This window comes from Pinus tabuliformis, chromosome 1_1 (assembly GCF_031772625.1).
Source record: "Pinus tabuliformis cultivar Carrire ecotype Pingquan chromosome 1_1, CPIR1, whole genome shotgun sequence".
Taxonomy (NCBI): domain Eukaryota; kingdom Viridiplantae; phylum Streptophyta; class Pinopsida; order Pinales; family Pinaceae; genus Pinus; species Pinus tabuliformis.
The window spans coordinates 627,392,643-627,410,048 of record NC_142297.1 but is presented as its reverse complement, the minus strand read 5'-3'; the positions used below and the strand labels follow the sequence as shown (position 1 = coordinate 627,410,048).

At 42.0% G+C, this 17,406-nt stretch overlaps 1 protein-coding gene and 1 long non-coding RNA gene across 2 annotated transcripts in view; both read right to left on the bottom strand.

Moving 5' to 3' along the window:
* Positions 1-17,406, bottom strand: part of LOC149214883 (uncharacterized) — a 293,065-nt gene that overhangs the window by 158,770 nt on the left and 116,889 nt on the right. The gene's annotated exons all lie outside the window — the stretch shown is intronic.
* Positions 16-1,360, bottom strand: LOC149214884 (uncharacterized). The gene is made up of 2 exons (XR_016250434.1): positions 885-1,360; positions 16-769 (listed from the first exon to the last, which is right to left on the bottom strand). It is a non-coding gene; the product is annotated as an uncharacterized LOC149214884 (long non-coding RNA).

The window sequence follows — 17,406 nt, the reverse complement described above, 5'->3', positions numbered from 1 at the left end:
TAAATATTGAAAAATGAAGTTTGGATACAAAATCTTATATATTCATGGGAGGCAACCAAAACAGGAAATAGTTCTTGTACCTCCATTAAATTTAAAGATAGCCTAGTCGACAAAATAATAAGCAACCAATTCCTCAAATTACACTAATCAGCTATATAGGAAAATTATAATTATTAGCCGGAGGAAAAAAACTTCCTAAACTACTGTAAATATCTCGCGATACAGCCTGGAGGAATGAATTGTTAATTAGGCACTTGACACATGAAGGATATAAAGGTTCAGACCCTTAAGACCTTACATATGCAAACAAGTCATGGTGGTTAAGCCTAGCTTCTGCTACAGAGGCCATGGCAACCTGCGGAACAGCCATAGGAAAATTACATTAAAACCCATTAATCAAAGATGAATATATTTGTATAGTGCAACGTAATGGTTACCACGTACCAAGGTTTGTATTCCATATTAACGCTGAACTATTCCTTAGAAGTAGGTGGGTTCAACATGGAAATTAACTGTGCGGGGGAGTGGAGGAACCCTGCCCTTTAACAAACAGACCATCTCAGAAAGGAAAGCATTCTGGAAATCGGGTTTGCCTCAAATTCAGGGGACGGCAATACCTAATACATAGATAAGAAAAATTAAAGGCCCATGACCCTGTCAACTCCGATTGTGAACAACAGAGGATCTGCGAACTTGTCACCACTGTCTACAGAAGATATCGAGCAACTGAGTTTCCCAGCAAGAGGTGGAAGTTGAACCCCAAATAGGCCTGCAAAACCAGTTAATATCTAGGTGAGTAACGGTAAAAATCTTTGCAAGTCACTGTAAAGCAACGACATAATAGACTGTAAATCGTATCCACAAGGATAAAGGGATATGCATACCTGCAACAGGTTTATGTACATAATTGAAACCCCAACCAAGCAGAAATTGTCGAGTTCGGAGAGACCAGCACCATCGAAGCTTGAAACAAATGAATGGCCGAAATGTGGTGGGCATAGGGTTTAATTACCCTAACGGACCCTTGTCAAACCTCAACCATTTGATGCTCAACCTCGTGATCCAACAACGGATGTTGGACCATAAACAGACTACCGGCACCTGACAAGTGTAAAACCTTGTTCGAGAATGTTTTGTGTATGCTACGGTCTGTATGATTACTGTATGTGGTGCATTATGGTATTGAGAGGTGTCTTTTCTAGTTTAATCGTCGACAGAGATCGAGCTCAGTTAATCACATGCCAGCCAGAGTTTGTCCGAACTTAAATATCAAGCATATTATTAATAAGTCCATCGTATAACTTAGGAACCATGCCAAGGTTTGATGTTGGATTAATTAAGAAAATTTAATCAAGCAATATAGCACAATATGATTTATATAATTTCGATTTACTGTTTAAAAATTGATATGTGCCTTAAGGAGTGGAATTACTTTAGTTAAATCTTTTTTTATGTACATATAATGTTATATGGGTGATATGTGTTACAAGGTTGGCACACAAAATTATTGCAGTCTTTATATGAGGGTCTATTTTGTAATTTGGTCCACTGATAGCTAAATCCTGGAGGGCTGAGGCCACAAAATAACCCCATTTTAGTCATACCTACAAGGTTTAGAATACAACACTCAGTGCATCATGGGTGTTTGTTTTGTTTTCCGAATTAGCTACAGGAAAAAACTTTTTCACTTTCTATTCCGGAACAGAGTACAACTCCTTCTATGTAGCTAAGTGGTTATGGTTATATGTTCTTGTGGCCGTATAGAGCTTATGTTGTGTCTTTGCTTACTGTTTGTATTTCATGGCTTGAGCCACTCAAACGTTCTCTCTGTTTACCTTTTTGTTACGGCTACATAATTACATGGAAGAGGGTTTCACCACCCAAGTAACTGATATGCATTTAATGTTTTGCGGGTATTTAAGTGTTACCGCTCTATATTTGAGTTCTCTGTTATTTATGTTGCTCTGAGAGACTAGCTCTGCTTGAGGGTTGGGAAAGGTTTGCCTCGACTCAGACCTGCAACGGCCTAAACCCTGTTTTGTTCTTTTCATTGTCATAAATGTTTAATACTCTACCATATTTTTTTCGTTGTCATGACTGTTAAATAGAGATGTTCGATCTGAAAAGAAATATTCCTTCCTTATTGCACATTTTTGTTCTGCCAAGTTCCTCGGTTCAGCGACCTGCTACTGTTTATGAATTAACATGGGTTATTCCAACTATATCTATTTTGTTATTCTTGACTCTTACGATTATGAATTATCTTATAAAAATAAATATATAAATCTGAATGTATGAGAGTCGCTCCAGTTTCTTTTTTTCTCCTTTATATAATGTTAAAATTGGCAACCAAGGCAAAACTTCATGTGGGTCATCTTATTCATGGCTGATAATATTTTTATTAGATTCCTCTCGTCGAGAGCTGTAGGATTGATATAAAGATCATCCGATTCCGATAAGTATTCATGGAGATATGAATTTATTTTGATTATGGAATTATCATCAAGCCGACCTAAAATTCATGTAGGCTCAGAAGCCCAACAGTCGCATCTATTCACCCACCAACGTTGTGTATAAATATAAGAGGACTTTTCCTCATTTGGACTCACTGATCTCATCACATCTCTCTCTCTACTACGCAGAAATGAGTCTCTTCTCTACTGCGCTGAAATGGGTCTCTCTCTCACACATTTGAAACCGGAAACTGCTGAATCTGAAGCTGCAACTGCAGAAGTAAAGATTGACCTGCGTGGCCTAGAATATCTCCTCATTTGAACTGCCCTGTAGGTTCATCTGAACCTCCTCTGAAATCCGCAACTTTTGGTGGTGGAATGAAGTCAATCCGATGAACAATTTGCAAGATATCGACTGCCCTAGTTTGAAGCCGGAAACTGCTGAAACTGAAGCTGCAACTGCAGAAGTAAAGATTGACCTGCGTGGCCTAGAATATCTCCTCATCTGAACTGCGATGTAGGTTCATCTTAACCTCCTCTGGAAGCTGAAACTTTTGGTGGTGGAATGAAGTCAATCCGACGGTCGGTTTGTGAGATATCGTCTGCCCTAGTTTGATAATGAAGCCGCTAATGCTGATGCTGCTGATCTAGGGTTTGCTACTGCTGATATGAATAAGATTTATTGTACTATTTCTCTCTGCTGAATTACTGAAAATACTCGTTTAATGTTCTATCTGCACTTTACTTTGTGTACGTGTGATTGCTAATCTTTGGAATATAATAAGGAAAAGAAGTAAATTGTTATAAGCATAGAACATACCATAACTTAACATGGTATCAAAGCTGAGGTGAAGACAAAGCCCGAGCAAGAGAAGGAGCAATCATCGAAGAGAATATTGGTAAGGCTTTCCTAAAAGAACTATGTGGTCCTCAACACTCTTTCCTGCTGAAGACAAGCTCCGTGAGAAAGCTGACTATCACGGATGGAAGATGTCTATCGATCTAACCCTTGAGAATCAAGGAGTGTTGGATCATGTGAGAGGAAATATTGTTGAGCCTCCATCAAATGCATCCATTGCTGCCTGGAACAAATGAAAAAATGGAGAAGTCAAAACAATAAAATATCGTCCGGGACTCTATCGACAAGCACTTGGTGGCCTACATCTCTGAACTGGACACCTCTAAGGAAATCTACAATAGACTGGATTACCATCCGAATGGTACGTGTTAAGGACTACTCTTTTGAACTATAATGTAATCCCTGGTTTCAAGGAATTAATGGCTAGATGCATTCAAGAAGAAACAAGGGAAGAAGTGCAAAAAATGCCTATGCCTAAAGGTCCTCCTGCTGCCTTTCCTCCTCATGCAAAGAAAAGAAATAATTCCGGGACTAAATCAAAAGGAAAGGTTGGACCTAAGGCTAGAAGAAAATGACGATGTTACATTTGCGATAAAGCAAGTCACTATGTATGAGATCATGAGCATCATGATGAATGAGATCATGGACATAAAGGGAAACATGAGATCATAGACATATAGCATAGCATGATGATGATGCACACTAGTTTGAGCAGCATTAAGATGGATAAAATCATGGACATGGGCAGCATGATGATAATCATGATTAGAGAAGCATGGTACAGTATGCAGTGGTGCAACTCGAAATCCCTCTGATGGCAATCAAAGGAATGACAAATTCAACAGCAAAGGTAAGAGGAGAGATGGGAATCAAGGAAGAGGACAAGCATTCAAGAAGGCTTGAAATTCTAGGATGTATTAAATGCACCTGACCTCAAAAAAAACATAGTGTCCATCTCGGCAACGGAAGACAAAGGCTACAAGGTAACCCTCAGCGATGGCAAGGTACGTATATGGAAAAACAATGTTAAAGATGCCTTTACTCTTGGGTTTAGTGTTGATTCATTATATCAGGTCGATGGAAGTCTGCTAGGTGTCATGTCTTATGACACATCTCTTCAGTCTGAACTTTGGCATTAGAGGTTTACCACCCTTCATTATAAAGCTATACTCGGTGTAAGACAAATCCTGACAGGGATGCCCGAATTCTGAGTGGAGAAAGAAGGTGTATGTCCAGGATGTGCTAAAGGAAAGCTCAAAAGGGGACCATTCCCCTCAAGCCAAAGCAAGACCTCCAATATATTACAGTTGGTTCACTCATGCATACCCAATGTTGGCATTAAGAAGGAGACTACTACACCACCTACTCCTGAGCAGAATGGCGTCGTGGGAAGGAAGAACCACACGATGATGGAAGCTGTCCGGGCAATGCTACATGATCAAAGACTTCCAAAGTTTCTATGGGCTGAAACTACAATCACCGCCGTATATGTACCAAATCGATGCCCTCATCAAGCATTGGGTTCCTAAACTCCTGAACAAATGTTCACCACCGGTCAAAGGGAAGTCTTGATTAGTCATGATGTCACCTTTGACAAAGATATGGCTCTCAGCAAGGTGGACAATCTGCTGACTTTGAGTAGCTCTCAAGAAGCCGACACCAGGGAACCGAAAGAAAAGCATGATGAATCAATGCCTGATGTAGAAGAACCCATGGATCCAATTGATCCTCATCCACATGAGCCTTCCTCTTCTACGAAGAGGCCTTCATGGCTTAGGGGGGATACATGATGATGCTAAAGGACATGCTGCACCCTGAGGAACCTTCCATCAAAGTAATAAACTTAACAGGTATCAGGGATACCTGACCATCATGAGCACAATCATACAAAATGAACCTTCATCATTCTCAAATGTTATCAAGCATTAACTATGGAAGGATGCTATGACCATAGAATATGAGTCTATTATGGAGAATGATGTCTGGGAAGTAGTTCCCAGACCCTGGACAAGACAATTGTTACTTCAAAATGGCTTTACAAGATAAAGCATGCAGCAAATGGAAGTATGGAAAAGTATAAGGTTCATTTTGTTGCTCGTGGTTTATCCCAGAAGGGAGGTATAGACTATGATATTTGCACCTGTTGCCAGATATACGACCATCCGCTTGATCATAGCCCTTGTGGCTTCACAAGGATGGAACCTACATCAGATGGATGTTAAGACCGCGTTCTTGCATGGTTCTATCAAAGAAGAGGTCTATGTGGAGCAACCTGAAGGATTTGAGATTTATGATTGAATATCTCATGTATGCAGGTTGAAGAAGGCTCTCTATGGGCTGAAGCAAGCACCCCCAACATGGTATGAGAGGATCGATAGCTACTTGATGAAGCTGGGATTCACTAGGAGTGAAGCTGATCCTAACCTTTACTTTAAGATTGAAGATGACAAGGCTCTCATATTGGTGTTGTATGTGGATGACCTCTTTCTAACAGGTGCAAACCCTCTCATTCACAAATGTAAGACGGAGATGGCTTCTGAATTTGAAATGAAGGACCAAGGACTTGAAGTGTGGCAGAAGCCAAGGGAAATTTTCCTATCTCAAGGAAAATATGTGGTAAATATATTGGAAAGATTCGATATGATGGACTGCAAGCCTGTGACTACCTCGAGGATCTTAACTTTTAGAAGTTATATGGTAGTGATGTCGGACCAGACTTGGGAAATGCCTCTGAGTTCCAAAAACTCATTCGCATTAATGTTCTTGGTGAACCTCCGTCCGAACATATGTTTTGCAGTTAGCATTGTGAGCTCATATTTGGTTGAGCCTCACTGGATTGATGTCAGGAATCTTCTGAGATGTCTTCAGGACACAATCTCTCATGGATTAAGATACACTACCGGAGATGTGAGACTACTTGGATATACTGATGTTGATTGGGCAGGCAGTGTGGTGGACCATAAGAGCACTTCCGGGTAAGAGCAGGAAGCAGAAGTCGGTGGCATTGAGCACCGCCGAAGCAAGATATATTGTTGCTAGCATAACCTCGAGTGAGGCAGTCTGGTTGCGAAAGCTCTTCAGTGAGCTGTTTGGATTTACATTGGATACCACTGTGATTCTCTGTAACAACCAGAGGTGGGATTCGATTATTGAAGAATCCCATATTCGTCAATTGCTCCAGCAGATAGACATCATCTGGGAGCTCTAAGGGCTTGCCGTTCCTACTGGAGCAACATATGACCACAGGGTGACTCACCCTCCCCTGGTGGTGCACACTGGAACAAGATGATTCGCTCTCTTGTGGGACAAGATGAATCGCTCTCTTGTGGAACAACATGATTCGCTCTCCTGTGTAGCAGGATGATTAGTTCTCCTGTGAGGCCTGGATTGATGTGTTCTCCATGACAGCCTGGATTGATGTGTTCTCCACGGCGATTGTAGCAGGATTGATGTGTTCTCCTGTGAGGACAGGATTGATCGGTTCTCATGTCGAGGCATCCTACCCATGCAGTCTGGGACTCATGGGAAGTACCTCTCATCTGATCAATGAGCAGGGAAATGAAGTTAGGGACCATAGTAGTACCGATGGACGCATCGTTGTATCTACCATACTCCCTACGCTAGGATGACCTCAATTGATCTGGGATCAATGATACTAATCTGGGACCAGTGGTTTGGAGTTGTACCATACTATGATGCTGACTTCGGGTCGGTTGAGACTGGTCTGGGACCAGTGGTACATACTCCGAGACTGACTTTGTGTCAGTGCAGTACTGGTCTGGGACCAGTGAGAGTGGTACATACTATGACGCTGACTTCGGGTCGGTTGAGACTGGTCTGGGACCAGTGGTACACTCTCTAAGACTGCGATACTGGTCTGGGACCAGTGGTAGGAGTTGTACCATACTATGACGCTGACTTCGGGTCGGTTGAGACTGGTCTAGGACCAGTGGTACATACTCCGAGACTGACTTCGTGTCAGTGCAGTACTGGTCTGGGACCAGTGAGAGTGGTACATACTATGATGCTGACTTCGGGTCGGTTGAGACTGGTCTGGGACCAGTGGTACACTCTCTGAGACTGCGATGCTGGTCTGGGACCAGTGGTAGGAGTGGTACTTACTATGAAGCTAACTTCGGGTCGGTTGAGACTTGTCTGGGACCAGTGGTACTCACTCTTAGATTGACTTTGAGTCAGTGGAGGATGATACTGGTCTAGGACCAGTGGAGTTGTACTCACTATGATGCTGACTTCGGGTTGGATGAGACTAGTCTGGGACCAGTGGTACATACTCTAAGACTGACTTTGAGTCAGTATACATCCTCGATCATTTCTTCTTCTTCATAATTCGGACAAAAGCAGAGCAGAATAGAACAATGCAAGAGCAGAGCAAAACAGAGCAAAACAGTACAGATCAGTGTAGGGCAGAACAAGACAAAGCAAAACAGGCAGAATAGAGCAGAACAGGGCAAGGGTCAAGCTGTATAGGGTAGTGCATTTGATGGATGAATAGTAACTACTGATAGACAGATTGCAGATGAAGTTCTCCATGGTTGAGAGGGAGTGTTAAAATTGGCAACGAAGGCAAAACTTCATGTGGGTCATCTTATTCATGCCTGATAATATTTTTATTAGATTCCTCTCGTCGAGAGGTGTAGGATTGATATAAAAATCATCCGATTTCGACAAGTATTCATGGAGATATGAATTTATTTTGATTATGGAATTATTATCAAGCCGACCTACAACTCATGTAGGCTCAGAAGCCCAACTCTCGCCTCTATTCACCCACCAACGTTGTGTATAAATATAAGAGGATTTTTCCTCATTTGGACTCGGTGATCTCATCACATCTCTCTCTCTCTCTACTATGCAGAAATGTGTCTCTTCTCTACTGCCCTGAAATGGGTCTCTCTCTCTCACATTTGAAGCCGGAAACTGCTGAAACTGACGCTGCAACTGCAGAAGTAAAGATTGACTTGCATGGCCTAGAATATCTCCTCATCTAAACTGCGCTTTAGGTTCATCTGAACCTCCTCTGAAAGCCGCAACTTTTGGTTGTGGAATGAAGTCAATCCGATGAACGGTTTGCAAGATATCGACTACCCTAGTTTGAAGCCGGAAACTGCTGAAACAGAAGCTGCAACTGCAGAAGTAAAGATTGACCTATGTGGCCTAGAATATCTCCTCATCTGAACTGCGTTGTAGGTTCATCTGAACCTCCTCTGGAAGCCGAAACTTTTGGTGGTGGAATGAAGTCAATCCGACGGTCGGTTTGTGAGATATCGTCTGCCCTAGTTTGATAATGAAGCCGCTAATGCTGATGCTGCTGATCTAGGTTTTGCTACTGCTGATATGAATCAGATTTATTGTACTATTTCTCTCTGCTGAATTATTGAAGATAAAAGAAGATTTTATCAAAGGGTTTCCCCACACATTGTAGGGTTTGTCCCTGGCTAGCCGCCACATCTTGTGTCTCTTGTCTTGGCTTGTTTTCTGTCGATTGTTTAATGTTCTATCTGCACTTTACTTTATGTACGTGTGATTGCTAATCTTTGGAATATAATAAGGAAAAGAAGTAAATTGTTATAAGCATAGAACATACCATAACTTAACATATAAACAAGACATGGCAAGATTCATTAACAGAAACTTTGTTCCCTATCTGTCCTAAGGTTGATCAGTTCTTGGCTATTGGTTTAGGACCAACCTAATTAGATGGGCAGTGGGCAGATTTGTCAACCCTCAACTCTCTCACTACTCCTTTCTGAAGTTTCTCAACTTCAGCTAAGCCATTTATCTTTGAGATATAACCAGGAAACAAAAATGTCATTTTCCCTCTTGTGAATACAGTCTTAAATTTCATGTAAAGACTATCAACAGAGTTTACGATAAATGTATTGTACTGGGTGAGCATAGTTTTCAATAGCTACCAATTATTCGTTTAATAATAACACAAAATATTAGAGCTTATACCCGTTATACCTCCTAGTCACAGTTTCATTAATAAATCCAACCGTAAAGAATCAAGACTTATTTGAATTGTGCACAACCAAATCCAGAAGATGGGATATGAATGAGAATGTTCCTCCCTACCAATGGAATCAGAAATTATCTCTGAATTCCCCCCCTTTCTTCTTTTCCAGTACAGTGGGTAACTTACAGCCTTCTCTGGCTACTTCATTCACAGGCCTCTAGACCTTCCTAGTCCAGTCTGCAATTGCAGATCTTTTCAATTTGATGAGAGATTCTCCACTAGTCCCAACCAGCGCAAAACGACCTTCCTGGCAGCATTACGATCTCTTTATTGCTTTAGGTGGTATTGCCTCCTCCCAGTGGCTAACCCCCTCCAAATCTCCTTCTGAGATATTTACCTCTAGGTTCTAGGAAAGAAAAGAGATAATTGCCCCCAACTGTATGGAAGTTATTCAACTTAATTCATGAGTCCCCATTCCATTCCTTCTTCTCAACGATTTTATTTTATTAGAAATCAACAAACAATTAATAGTCGTTTTTTTTAAACAAGTCTTTATCATTTGTTCCTCATAATTAGAGTCAAAAGTAAATGACTACATGTTATCGGGAAAAGTGTCCATTTAGATCTATTCTATCCCACTAAGGTGTGACAGCTACCTTAGAAACAAACAGAGAAAACTACTTTTGTATTCTTCTTTATGAACTATAAAGAAAGAGGAATTGGATGAACCAACCTGTGTCTTGCGCTAGTCCTTTGATCCAATCCCTCTCCTCTTTGACAGCTTCCAGCTACCTGTTCCCTTACTTGCCCAGCTTCACCAAGTACCTGCAAGATCACAGAAGAAGGAAACTATACAAAGACATGGGTTTATATTCATAAATAACTTAGGATCAGATTTAAGTTAACCATACAAATTTAACAAGCATCAATGAAACACAAGCATGGAGAAGAAACTCAAATAGTTTTATTGACATACAAGAAGATCCAGAAGGAGATACAACCGATGATTACTGACCCAGCATCAACCTCCCAGCAAAGAAATCCCTTCTTCAACCCCAACAAGGCATAGATCACCCAATTCTCTGATATGTATCTCACAACCAACAGCAATTCCTTACAATGTGCAAAATTCCAGCCTCTGGATCTCTGGGATGAGGGATCCATATATAGATGTATGCAAGGAGGATGAGTCAGCTCATGAATTGATTCGTGGCTTCTCTCTGTCAGTTCTTGCTTCCACTTGGAGACTGAGAGCCTCTTACTCATCCTTGGTCGAATTCAGTCAGGCAAGTGTCATTGGAGAAGATTCTGGAAGCTTCCATTGTCTCTCCACCTCGTGGAATGACTCTGCCACTTGTCATTTCCCGCTCAACGCACCCTGGTAGTGCATTTAGGTGCGTTGCAACGCATCTAGCTGGTGGACTTAGGTGCTATGCAACGCACTTGGCTAGTGGAGCAGCTGAAATGATCCTGATTTGACTTATTTTGAGCAGTTTCTGGTGGAGAACTTCTGGGAGAAGCGGTAATTTGTTCACCTTGTTCCTTTAGGAGTTAGAACAACACTTTTAGGGACTTAGGAGCCCTTGGTTTATGGACATTTCATGCTTAGAGCTGTAAGGCACAAAAATGTCTATAACAGTTTCCCTCTAAAGTATGAGGCCGTTTATCGGGTGAAATGCTTTATTAGGAGGATCCGAAGTTCTTTCAATGCTGGGACGAGACCTGTAATAAAATACAATACAATACATTATCTTCATACTGTTTTCATGATCTAGCTGAGGCGGGCGTTCCCATGCTCAGCTTTATAAATTCATTTTCATGTACATAGGACAGACAATCGTCTGATGGCAGACTGATGATTCTGATAGAGCCATCATCCTTTTGGTAGGATGATTATCTGTGCTGCAATGTTGTACATTTCAATGTCCTTATTTTCCTGAATATATATCGCAGCCTGGATGGATGAAACTAGATCCGGGGTCTTCAATCTCGTCCGATCTTCACTCGAAGTACAAGTCGATCCATGTGAGAAATGTTTTGAAGTCGAACATGGAAAGACATCGCTTGATTACCAGTCAATGATGTAAATTGTTAACAAGTGCGAGAGGAATCACCGATAATGATATGACCCTCAAGGTACTGCAGTACAATTCACGTGGTGTGAATAAAGGATTTGGCGTCGAACACCACGCAAAATCTTTCGGTCGAAGGTCATGGATGTATACCTGTCGCCGGAAGTGAGAAACTTGCCATTGAGATATGCAAGCTTCAAAGTACTGAATGGGATGTTCCTAGATCAACTTCTTGGATAATGAGCTGATGTCGACAAGAAGTGATCCGTCATAGGAGGGCCTTAATGAATCCCACATCAATGACACGGAACGGAGCAAATGATTTTGATGGAGGTGAAAACGATCTGATGATATATGGTTCAGGGTGGCGGTCATGAAAGAATGGAGTATAATGTATGGTAGTGGGCGGGACACAAGGGCCTTTCTGGATAACTTCTCTTGAACATATCGGCGACACTTATGTGATGGATTGGTAGCATTAACCCCAAATGTGGATGGTATGGCGAGACCATGGCGATGTGACCGGTGAATGAAACAACCCAACCCGACTCGGGCACGGAGTGGAAGTGTCATGTTCAAGAGCGACTTGCTACCAATAAAGATTCTTTGAGTTTTCTTCCCAATTTTTCCCCAGTCATTGCTCACCAGTACCTCTTTATTTTTGTCAAGCTTGAGGACGATAACATATGCTTGTTCTATAATTTTCCCTTCGGGCAAACCCATCGCTATGTTTTAACGAGCCTAGCGATAGTGAAACTCGTTCTCGTCTAAACACAAGTTTGTCGCTATTAATCTTTTTAACGAGTCTAACGACAAAGGCAACTCGGTCCTTTTCATTTTTAGAGAGTTTGAAAAGGTACATAAAGGTAACTCCAAAATTCTTTTTTCGTCATCTAATCCCTTAAGTCCGAAAAAGTATAAAACAATACAGAAGGGATGAATTTTCGATTAGCTTTAACGAGCCGAACAAAACAAGTGCTCGATCTTTTTGTGCAATAATCCCTCAGGTCCAAAAAGATTAAAATCTAGAGGAGGGATAGCACTTCCGGTCGCTTTAACGAGCTGGAAGGCCAAAACTCGGCAATCTTTTCATATTTTACGAGTCAGTTGAAAAGAGCTTAAAGAAGACTCGTCTTTTGAGGAACGAGTGATAAAATGGGTAGCAGTTGATTCCAGGTAAGGTTTGGAATTTTCCAATCACGACAGTGTCACAAGGATGGCTAGTGAAATCACTCTTCGCTGCCGTTCCTCAAAATGGGTAAACAAACAAATGGAGGTGAATGATCGGCCAATGGAAAAGTGGAGGTGACAATGCAAACACGACCAAGGCTTTAATGGCTGAAATGCTACATTCACGGTGGTTATTTACCAAGGGGATAGTTCATTTTTTAACGAGCTTAAACGCGGGTGGAAACATTTGCTCGGTCTTATGTTTATTTTTTAACGAGCTTGAACTATGCGCTAAAACTGCTCGATTAGATGGTCTTGTTTTGATTTTTTACCATAAATAGCTTTGTCCTTCCAAAGATTGTACTGTATTTTCAACTGCTTCATCAAACTAGTTAGAAATGAAAAATATTTGCTTGAAAACGAGATTAAAACGCTAATATTTTACTTTGAACTACGTAAAAGTAAATAAAAAGTGTTTTTTACCCCTCATTTTACCATTTCATTTGAACTTGGTTTGTTGGAGCTTTGGAGGTGCTCTCCCCCTCGATTTTCATCAGTTGATTTCGGGAGATTCTGTGGACGATTCTCGACGCCGGCTGGACCAAGTAGGAGCTAAAACTGAGCTCTTTCATTTCATGGTTTCCATTTTGCATTTTGAGCCTTATTCCCTGCTTTTCTGAGCCCCTGGGGTTTGAGGGATTCGTTCTGCTATCAACGCACCCCCAGTGTATCGAAACCTGCATTGAATGTTGGCTTGTATGAAGGCAGTTTGACTTTCAACGCACCTAGAACACTGCTGCAGGTCCGTTGGGCACAGAAAGGGAATTTGTTGCCCAATTTTTCATGGAATTTTTGCCTGTTTCTCACCAAAATCATGATCTAACTCCTCCCTTGTTGGTTTTTCAGAGATCTTGGAACAAGATGACCCTTACATGGCAAGAACGTGAGCATGAAGAAGAGGACATGATTGCCCTACATGATCCAGTTACAGTGAACGCGCTGCGGAATTGTGGCTTACTGAAATTCTTCCGCATTTCTAGCATGAGACAGCAGATCAACTTACTGCAGTATTTGCTCGATGCTTGGGATCCTATCAATCAGGTTTTCCAGATTAGGAGCAAATCTATCCCCTTGACTGCAGTAGACATCTATTTCTTGACTGGCTTGTCGAGGCGGGGTGCCCCCATCTCTTTGTCAAGTTCAGCCCGAGGAGGCGATTCTGTGAGAGATTATGTCCGCCGGTATTGCAGAGAAGGATCTCAGCCGAGTAAAGACGTCAAGATCATCATCCGTGATGTCACTGACAGGTCCCTTAGGACTATCCTGTTTACTTTTGGTAGGATGGCCGGTAGTGCGTCTCTCCATGTAGCCAACAGATCCTATATGCAGCATGCCTTGGAATGCCTCCAACTGAAGGTGTTCAACTGGTGCGACGCAGTACTTCTTGTGATGAAGGAACAGTTGACCAAGATAAAGAACGGGAGGTTGAAGAACTTTGGGTACGGTTCTATTTTGACCGCCTTTGCCTTGGAGAAGATACCACTGATGTAGCCGCAGTACATTGCACTCGATTTACCTTCTCCTACTGAACCACGTATGCAGAGATGGGTTGACCATATGTCTAGGCATGCTGGCCAATCTTAGATTTCATTTTCTGATACCTTCTTTAGGTGGTTTGATCATCAGGAGATGGTTTATGCCGAGTATCCATATGCTGGCATGGACTTCCAGGGTGATCCAGATTTAGTACTGTCGGATGGCGAGCAGTGGGGTGCTATTGGTAAAATATCTGACCATATTGTTGTTTACTGTTTTTGTTTATAATGTCCTTGTGCTTTGTTCTATCAAGACTCTAATCAAACTCATGTGTACATGCAGATGTTGGTCCTGTTCGTCCAGTAGTTCGCCTGAGAGTACCAGCTGTTGCCCCAGTAGGAGAGGCCGCCGGAAGGGCTATTCTTCGCGACCTCGATGTGGCCGAGACTCTCACAGCTTTGCAGGAGCAGGTTGAGGGCCTCACTCTTGGTATACCAGATGTGAGGACTGACGAGCTACCTTTGCGGTTACAGCGGCATACTACTGGTGTGCCCAGACGATGGACTCGTCTCCTACGCATGATCGCACAGGCTGTGACTTGCTATCACGAGCATCATTAGACTAGGGTGCCCCCTAGCATTTTGAGTTTTTGGGTCGCGTGACCGATTTTGTCTTGGTTATAGAACATTATATGTAAACCATAAACAGCTATATATATTTTTTATTTTCGGAGTTTTATTCTGGTTGAGTTATATGATCCACATGTAAAACATTGATGATGTGTTTCCTTTTATAAATGTTGCAAATGTCTATCTAACACATAGTTTGCTAATGAGTCGGTTAATGTGTTTAAGTTTCTGGAAATATGTTGGTATTGAATAAGATCAAATTGTCTTTCCAAAATCTTAACCCTTAGGAACATGCGATAAATAGCTGGGTTTCAGACGGAATATATACCATTGAGTTGTAGTATTACGAGCTGTGAGTCTAGCCTGACAATTAGTCGGCGTATACCATGAGTGATGGCATCAGAGAGAAGTTCTATCAACGCGCTATACTCAGCGATATTGTTCGTTGATCGACCAATACATACACCTCTGAAACTTACTAACTCGCCGCTTGGATCAAAAATGGCCCAGGCTGCGGAGGACAGGTTCCGCGAACTACGACTCGCTCCGTCGGCATATCCAACACATGGCTCCAATGGGTTTGACATCTGCAATAAATGTAAAAAGGTGGATTACTCGACCAAAACAAACATTTTAGCGAAAACAAAAATATAACAAAAGCATATTGTTTACTACTACGCGTAGTAACGCTTCAGGTACAACCCATTACGAGGTTGCGCCAGTGGAATTCCGTCGTAATCCATTAACTCGTAGGCTCCCTTTGCTAACACCCGCTTAACAATATAGGGGCCCATCCATAAAGACTTAAATTTACCTGCTCCCAATTTATCGGATTCTTGGTCGTAAAGCAAGACCAAGTCACCTTCTGAGAAGACACGGGGTTTGAAATTTTTGTCGAACTGCGCCTTGACTCGTTTCTTATGGGCTTCATTAGCCAACGCGGCGTCACGACGGGTTTCATCCAATTGGATTAATTCCAAGAAACGAGCCTCTTCTTCTGAAGTTCCGGGGAGGAGATCAATTGCGAGTTTGAGAGACGAGATTTCACACTGGACTGGTAAGACTGCTTCCAGTCCCTATACCAGTTGGAAGGGTGTGAACCCGGTTGCATTCCTTACCGATGTTCGGTAAGCCCACAAAGCTGAGTACAGGATTAGATGCCATCTTCTTTTGTGAACTCCGATCATCCTTTGCAGCATGCGTTTCAGGACCTTGTTGATCGCTTCAACTTGTCCGTTGGCCTGCGGATAATATGGAGTAGAGCTGTCGTGAGACAACCCTAGTTTGGCAGCTAATTCAACCATCATATGATTGCGAAAATGCGATCCATGATCTGTGACTATAGCCGGCGGTAATCTGGCGACTACATGATTGAAAAAGAAGAGGGCAGTTGTTTCACCAGTATTATCTAATGTAGGCATCGCCTCGACCCATTTGGTAAAATAGTCAACTGCGACTATGATATACCCATGCCCCCCGGTCGAGGTGGGGTTACATGTCATGAAATCGATGCCCCATTTGGCGAATGGCCCAACAGCAACTATTGGCTGTAGAGGTGCAGGTGGTCATCTGGTTTTGCTATCAAAAATTTGACAAGTATGGCAACTTCTGACTGCAGTTATGCAATCTTTGAACATTGTTGGCCAGAAGTATCCTGCTCGTAAGATTTTTTGTGCTGTAGCATAACCAGATTGATGCCCCCCCACGCGCCTGAATGACACTCATTCAGGACTTTTTCGGCCTCCTCATGGGTGAGGCACCTTCTCAGAACCGTATCAATACCACGACGGTAAAGTGTATCACCAACGATCATGTAGTCTTTTGCTTGGTATCTAATACGTTTTTGTTCAAAGTGGGTGGTTTTTGGCCTAAATTTTTGGGTTTGGAGATAAATGATTATATCCCCATACCACTCATTGCTTGTAGATATCAGAAACAAACTTTCATCCACGATTGATTCTTCGGATGTTTCATCGTTGGACGACGATGGGAGATCGCATAATAATTCTGCGAAAACTAGAGCTTTCTTTGACTTGGATTTCACAAATTCCAGATCAAACTCTTGAAGGATTGCTATCCATTTTGAATATTTGCCCCCCAGCAACTGTCACGACAATATATAAGTCATGGGGTTGCAATCTGACAGAATGGTAGTCTTCCGAAAGAGGACATAGTGTCGAAATCTTTGTATCGCTTGAACAGCTGCAAGCGCTAGTTTTTCAACATAAGAATATTTGCTTTCTGTATCATTTAAGTTCTTACTTAAATAATATATAGGATGTTCAATTCCATCGACTTCTTGGACTAAAACCATTGCGATGGTCGTATCTGCTGCAGCCAGATACAAGTTAAAATCTCTTTGATAATCAGGGGCGTACATTAATGATGCTTTCATTAGGGAATCTTTTAAAGCATCAAAGGAAGCTTGCGCGACCTGATCCCAGACAAAGGGTACCTCCTTTTTCAAGAGACGAGTATAACCTTTAGCAAGTTCAGCGTAATTTGGAATGAACCTCCTCAGAAAGTTTGCTTTCCCTTGGAGTTTCTGAATCTGAAGCAAATTCGAAGGTGGAGGCAAATTTATGATTGCCTGGACCTTACACGGGTCGAGACGAATCCCATCCTTGGAGACTACAAAGCCAAGTAAACGACCAGAACTAACGCAAAATACACATTTGTGCGGATTGAGTCGTATCTTGTAGTGTCGGCA